The sequence below is a fragment of the Musa acuminata genome, unplaced genomic scaffold (assembly GCF_036884655.1).
Source record: "Musa acuminata AAA Group cultivar baxijiao unplaced genomic scaffold, Cavendish_Baxijiao_AAA HiC_scaffold_1126, whole genome shotgun sequence".
Classification (NCBI taxonomy): domain Eukaryota; kingdom Viridiplantae; phylum Streptophyta; class Magnoliopsida; order Zingiberales; family Musaceae; genus Musa; species Musa acuminata.
In genome coordinates this window covers 1,489,581-1,497,080 of record NW_027021339.1, presented here as the reverse complement: position 1 = coordinate 1,497,080, position 7,500 = coordinate 1,489,581, and positions in this window count along the sequence as shown.

Below are 7,500 nucleotides of genomic sequence, written 5' to 3'. Positions count from 1 at the left end.
ACGGACAGCAAGCAAAGCGAGAGGCAGCACAGTCCCTGCTATACGAAAGCCCCATCCAGCCCTGTGCCACCCGGGGGGTTCCAGGGTGCTGAGATGGCTGACATTTTGCTCCGCTCACGACGGTCACCGCGCAACGCAAGAACAGGCCAAAAACTTGCCAAAACGGCCCAAAAACGGGCCAAAACTGGCCATTTTTGGCTGCGCGAGCGAGCGGCGAACAGCGAGCGAAGCGAGAGGCAGCACCGTCCCTGCTATACGAAAGCCCCATCCAGCCCTGTGCCACCCGGGGGGTTCCAGGGTGCTGAGATGGCTGACATTTTGCTCCGCTCACGACGGTCACCGCGCGACGCAAGAACAGCCCAAAAACAGGCCAAAACGGCCCAAAAACGGGCCAAAACTGGCCATTTTTGGCTGCGCGAGCGAGCGGCGAGCGGCGGACAGCGAGCTAAGCGAGAGGCAGCACCGTCCCTGCTATACGAAAGCCCCATCCAGCCCTGTGCCACCCGGGGGGTTCCAGGGTGCTGAGATGGCTGACATTTTGCTCCGCTCACGACGGTCACCGCGCGACGCAAGAACAGCCCAAAAACAGGCCAAAACGGCCCAAAAACGGGCCAAAACTGGCCATTTTTGGCTGCGCGAGCGAGCAGCGAGCGGCGGACAGCGAGCGAAGCGAGAGGCATCACCGTCCCTGCTATACGAAAGCCCCATCCAGCCCTGTGCCACCCGGGGGGTTCCAGGGTGCTGAGATGGCTGACATTTTGCTCCGCTCAAGATGGTCACCGCGCAACGCAAAAACAGGCCAAAAACTGGCCAAAACGGGCCAAAACTGGCCATTTTTGGCTGCGCGAGCGAGCGGCGAGCGGCGGACAGCGAGCGAAGCGAGAGGCAGCACCGTCCCTGCTATACGAAAGCCCCATCCAGCCCTGTGCCACCCGGGGGGTTCCAGGGTGCTGAGATGGCTGACATTTTGCTCCGCTCACGACGGTCACCGCGCGACGCAAGAACAGGCCAAAAACTGGCCAAAACGGCCCAAAAACGGGCCAAAACTGGCCATTTTTGGCTGCGCGAGCGAGCGGCGAGCGGCGGACAACGAGCGAAGCGAGAGGCAGCACCATCCCTGCTATACGAAAGCCCCATCCAGCCCTGTGCCACCCGGGGGGTTCCAGGGTGCTGAGATGGCTGACATTTTGCTCCGCTCACGACGGTCACCGCGCGACGCAAGAACAGCCCAAAAACAGGCCAAAACGGCCCAAAAAAGGGACAAAACTGGCCATTTTTGGCTGCGCGAGCGAGCGGCGAGCGGCGGACAGCGAGCTAAGCGAGAGGCAGCACCGTCCCTGCTATACGAAAGCCCCATCCAGCCCTGTGCCACCCGGGGGGTTCCAGGGTGCTGAGATGGCTGACATTTTGCTCCGCTCACGACGGTCACCGCGCGACGCAAGAACAGCCCAAAAACAGGCCAAAACGGCCCAAAAACGGGCCAAAACTGGCCATTTTTGGCTGCGCGAGCGAGCAGCGAGCGGCGGACAGCGAGCGAAGCGAGAGGCATCACCGTCCCTGCTATACGAAAGCCCCATCCAGCCCTGTGCCACCCGGGGGGTTCCAGGGTGCTGAGATGGCTGACATTTTGCTCCGCTCAAGATGGTCACCGCGCAACGCAAAAACAGGCCAAAAACTGGCCAAAACGGGCCAAAACTGGCCATTTTTGGCTGCGCGAGCGAGCGGCGAGCGGCGAACAGCGAGCGAAGCGAGAGGCAGCACCGTCCCTGCTATACGAAAGCCCCATCCAGCCCTGTGCCACCCGGGGGGTTCCAGGGTGCTGAGATGGCTGACATTTTGCTCCGCTCACGACGGTCACCGCGCGACGCAAGAACAGGCCAAAAACTGGCCAAAACGGCCCAAAAACGGGCCAAAACTGGCCATTTTTGGCTGCGCGAGCGAGCGGCGAGCGGCGGACAGCGAGCGAAGCGAGAGGCAGCACCGTCCCTGCTATACGAAAGCCCCATCCAGCCCTGTGCCACCCTGTCACGACCTTAGCTGGTTTTGCCTAAGGCGTGCGGCACCCTCGCGCGTCCGTCCGCAAAGGTCAGCCTCCCCGAAGCCTCCCATTGTCCCTTAGGACCAACAAAAGAGAGAACGGGTTGAAGAGAACGCCTCAATCGGGATCCACAAGCAAACATGTCCGAAAAACACTTCATAGACAATGTAAATTACAAACAGACTTTACAAGCTCTGAATAGTTGCACAACAAAGGGTAAAATGGTCCATTACAGACCGAAAAGCTCTCGAACGTGTCCACATGACACAACCTTTATTTACAAGCCTAAAGAGGCCACCAACCCAACTAAAATGGGACTATTAAGCCTTCGGCCGCCCCTTTTACATTCTATACAAGGCATGAACATGCCAAAAGACAACGGACAGACATAAGCATTACATCCAACATCTTGTTTAGAAGTTTGTCCGTTACATTCTCCCCCACTTATCCCTTCGACGTCCTCGTCGAAGCCTTTGTGAACACTGCAACTCTTCGCCTTTGCTGAGTCTTCAATCTTCCGCTCCAGCTACAATGCACCTCCTGGCTCCCAGCTGCTCTCCGCTGCTGTTTCTGAGTAGTCGAACCTTTGATCCGCCTTGCTGCTTCAACTCGCCAATGACTCTGACTCTGGTGTGGGGTTGGCTGAGTTGTGTTGATCCTTGTCGATTCTTGCGGATCCACCAAATGAAGGAAAAGACCATTCTTACTGCGCCAGTTTCTCAAAATTTCCACATGCTGCTTGAACTGGGTGGATGCTTGTTGGAGCTTTAACGAGCATCGCCTCGCAAACTTCTGAAGTTTTGGGTCCTTCCTCCACAAAATCTGCTCATTGACTCTTCTTTCAGTTAGTTGTCACATCCAAGTAGGTTCGCATCACTTCCGCTTTCGATTGGCATTTCGTTGGGAAATGAAGCGGACAATCTACTCTCAGTAGCACTGATCACCGTTGGTGAGGATTTTGACAACTATTGTCTTCCATTATCTTCGAAGGGTCTTTGAACTTGTGCAGAGCTCCTCTGCTGGATAGATAAGAGAACTGGGGTACTCGGTTTCGCCCATTCTCTTAAGAGTTGAGAAGGCAAAGGTTACTTGACTTCGCCCGCCTCCTCGAGGTTGTACTTCATGCATCGAGCTGGTTACTGGCCTTCGCCTGCTCTTTGCTCACACTTCTGAAGCACTTGAAGTGTTTGCACTCCTTGCGTTGAGTTAGCTACTGTGATTCACCTTCTCAATGCCATTGAACTTCTGGAATGCAGGAAGTTTTCACCCCAACTTGGAGTAATTCTCTGATAGATGAGGTCGCCTCTGGGATTGTACCGTCTTCTCCATCAACCCTGCCGCCTACTCCACTGAGTAGCAAAGGTACAGCACCACGTACTGCCTGCTTCGTTCCTTGGTCATGCACTCTTGCATGACCCGAAGTCCTTCACTTACGGCTATCTTGATGAGAAACTTGTTGACACCGGTCTTACGAAGTTTCTTGGCCTCTGCCCTTCAGCCTTGTCTCGGTACTTGGAGATTGCCTCTGCATGCTCCACCTCCTCGGCCCCTTTCACGACCAAGCGCTCTCCCTCCGTGAGAGCAAGGGATCAATGACTTGCACGGAAGTCCCGCCTCTGCGGTGCCATGGCGCTGCCATGCCCATGGCCCTACTATCCGTCGCTTCGCCTCTGTATCCCTTTCCTTCACAATCAGTAGAGATGTCTCCGTGGCACTCCTCTGAGTCCACCTCCATTCTAACTGATGCTTGATTTTGGGTAGCTAAGTCCCTCTGGACTCATCGTCGCTTCCTCGCCCCTTTCGACCTCCTGCTTCAACACCTCTGTGTTCTCCAAGCAGTCTGTTTGGTCGATGGAAAGACAGACTGCAACTCCCATGCATGGCCTCTGCCATCACATTGTAGGGTTTGCACCGATTCTGTTCTCCTTAGCTTCCTTGGTAGCAACGTTCGCTTACTCGACCTTGTCCTCTGACTTGTCGGGCTCCCTTAAGCGAATATGAGCTCTGGAGCAGTCCAACTCTCCAGCTGCTTCGATCATACCTCTGCATGATCAAGTCCCTCTCATGGGACTCACTGGTACTTGCATTCGAACTCTTCCCTTGGTGGAACCCAGCCCCCATATGCTGATGACCAAGGTTTTCATCCGATGCAAAATTCGGTGCACGCCCGGAAGACCCGCCTCTGCGGTACCATGGCCTTCACTCCTTGAATCCATAGCCCTTCTTGCCGTCGTGTTGTTCACCAAAGCGGAGCTCCCAGTAGCTCCCGATCATACCTCCATATGATCTCATCCCTCACGGGACATGTCGTGTGTGTCGCATTGCCACGAACTGTTCCACCACGATCCGCTGCACCATGTCGCCTCCTGGTGACATCTCCATTGCATTCTGATCCTTGTGGAATAAACTCGAATTGTGAACCCTCCATGTGTGGCCTCTGCCAATACATCGCAGGGTCTCCTCCACCTTCGATTTTGTTCGCTCCTTTGGCAATCGACCTTCATCCACCCACTCTTGGGTCACACCTAGATGAAGCACCGCTCTAGGACAGTCCGTCGCCGAGTAGCTCCCGAAGTCCACCGACTTCGCTGTAATTTGTGCACCATTGCCTGGATCCTGGGCCTCTGCCCCTACCAGCACAATCTCCGCTGCACACTGCTTCCTTCATAGCAACTCAAATGGCAACACTGTGGCATATTCTTCAAGAGTACCCGCCTCTGCGTCCTCTTGCCCCGTGCTAAGGCCTTCTGTACCCAACTTCGCCTCCGCAAATTGAGTCGCCTTAGTTCCTCCATCGAATGCTCCTCCGAGATAAAGTGCATGTGCCCCGAAGCTCCCTTCGTCTTTGGCACCATGCAAGATGAGTCCGCTCTGTCAGAATGAAGGACCCAGGGAACAGCATGATTCTACTCCTGCCTCTGCAAGAGTTCATGTCCTTGACCTCTGTCTAGGGAAAGCGCTGTGCCTCTGCTCCATGTTCCAACTTCTATGCTGGCTCCCTTCATGCGGCTTGGGTACTTCGCCAAGTTACACCCAAGTTGCTCCGCTCCTCGTTTCTGCATTGAGTCGATGGTGGCCCTCGCGCCCACCATTCCACGGGTCAGCCCTCCCTTAAGTCCGATCTCCATATCGACTCCAAGTGTGCCTCCATTTGAGTTGCTTTGGGTCGCTCCCCCACTTGATCTCGCAATGCATCCACCAATGCATTCTCTCAAGCGAGATCATGCGACGACTCCTCGCCGCTTGCTCAGTCCATCGAGCTTCGTGGAGTTGTTGTTTGTGAGGTACTCCTCCTCAACATGTGAAGTCCGTCTCACATGATTCTCCCTCTGGAGAGCTGAGACTTATCCCTCCTGGATAACTGTCCCGTTGGAGCAACATCTCTCTTCGTTTCGGAGACCACCATCCCCTTGGACTACTCCGATCTGCTGAACAAACTGTGCATTGTTCTGCCTCTTGCAAACGCACTTGCTAGATTGCGCCTCCACGTCAATACAGCCACCGCTGCACCCCTCAAGGCCTAGCAACATGCTGAACTCGTTGCACACTTCAGCCTCCTCCGGACGTATCCTTCGCATGTCGAAGAGAAAGTTTCAATGCTCCATGGCGACGAGTCTCGACCGCCTTGGGATGGCCACGAACAATCCATCGTCCGCATACAAGCCCATGCATGAGTACCGAATTCTTCGAGTTAGCAATTCCCCTCACCTCTGTGAGCTTTGCACAACTCTTTCGGTCGCTGAGCAACTCATTCCACTTTGCATGGTCTCGTCCTTTGCCAAGCGCCTCGCTTGCCTTGAGCACCATCAAGTAAAGTTGTCAACGTTGAGCCGTAGCTCAAACTCAGCCATCCCAACCTTTGTGCGCTCCAAATTCTTCCAAGCTTGCCTGTTCTCGTGGTGCCTCTTGCGCGAAGGGTTGGCCATTCCTCTGAATGCCAATCTCAGATGCCCGCTCCTCTGAGCGACTCTTTTCCCTACATCTCCATGCCCGTTTTCCCTCAAACGGTCGCGCGTGTGCTGACTGCCCTCAACGCAGCCCCGCTAGGTCCCCCACGTTTGCATGTCAAGTGTTTCTATGAGTGCTTGTCCCGCTCTGATACCATAATGTCACGACCTTAGCTGGTTTTGCCTAAGGCGTGCGGCACCCTCGCGCGTCCGTCCGCAAAGGTCAGCCTCCCCGAAGCCTCCCATTGTCCCTTAGGACCAACAAAAGAGAGAACGGGTTGAAGAGAACGCCTCAATCGGGATCCACAAGCAAACATGTCCGAAAAACACTTCATAGACAATGTAAATTACAAACAGACTTTACAAGCTCTGAATAGTTGCACAACAAAGGGTAAAATGGTCCATTACAGACCGAAAAGCTCTCGAACGTGTCCACATGACACAACCTTTATTTACAAGCCTAAAGAGGCCACCAACCCAACTAAAATGGGACTATTAAGCCTTCGGCCGCCCCTTTTACATTCTATACAAGGCATGAACATGCCAAAAGACAACGGACAGACATAAGCATTACATCCAACATCTTGTTTAGAAGTTTGTCCGTTACAACCCGGGGGGTTCCAGGGTGCTGAGATGGCTGACATTTTGCTCCGCTCACGACGGTCACCGCGCGACGCAAGAACAGCCCAAAAACAGGCCAAAACGGCCCAAAAACGGGACAAAACTGGCCATTTTTGGCTGCGCGAGCGAGCGGCGAGCGGCGGACAGCGAGCGAAGCGAGAGGCAGCACCGTCCCTGCTATACGAAAGCCCCATCCAGCCCTGTGCCACCCGGGGGGTTCCAGGGTGCTGAGATGGCTGACATTTTGCTCCGCTCACGACGGTCACCGCGCGACGCAAGAACAGCCCAAAAACAGGCCAAAACGGCCCAAAAACGGGCCAAAACTGGCCATTTTTGGCTGCGCGAGCGAGCAGCGAGCGGCGGACAGCGAGCGAAGCGAGAGGCATCACCGTCCCTGCTATACGAAAGCCCCATCCAGCCCTGTGCCACCCGGGGGGTTCCAGGGTGCTGAGATGGCTGACATTTTGCTCCGCTCAAGATGGTCACCGCGCAACGCAAAAACAGGCCAAAAACTGGCCAAAACGGGCCAAAACTGGCCATTTTTGGCTGCGCGAGCGAGCGGCGAGCGGCGAACAGCGAGCGAAGCGAGAGGCAGCACCGTCCCTGCTATACGAAAGCCCCATCCAGCCCTGTGCCACCCGGGGGGTTCCAGGGTGCTGAGATGGCTGACATTTTGCTCCGCTCACGACGGTCACCGCGCGACGCAAGAACAGGCCAAAAACTGGCCAAAACGGCCCAAAAACGGGCCAAAACTGGCCATTTTTGGCTGCGCGAGCGAGCGGCGAGCGGCGGACAGCGAGCGAAGCGAGAGGCAGCACCGTCCCTGCTATACGAAAGCCCCATCCAGCCCTGTGCCACCCGGGGGGTTCCAGGGTGCTGAGATGGCTGACATTT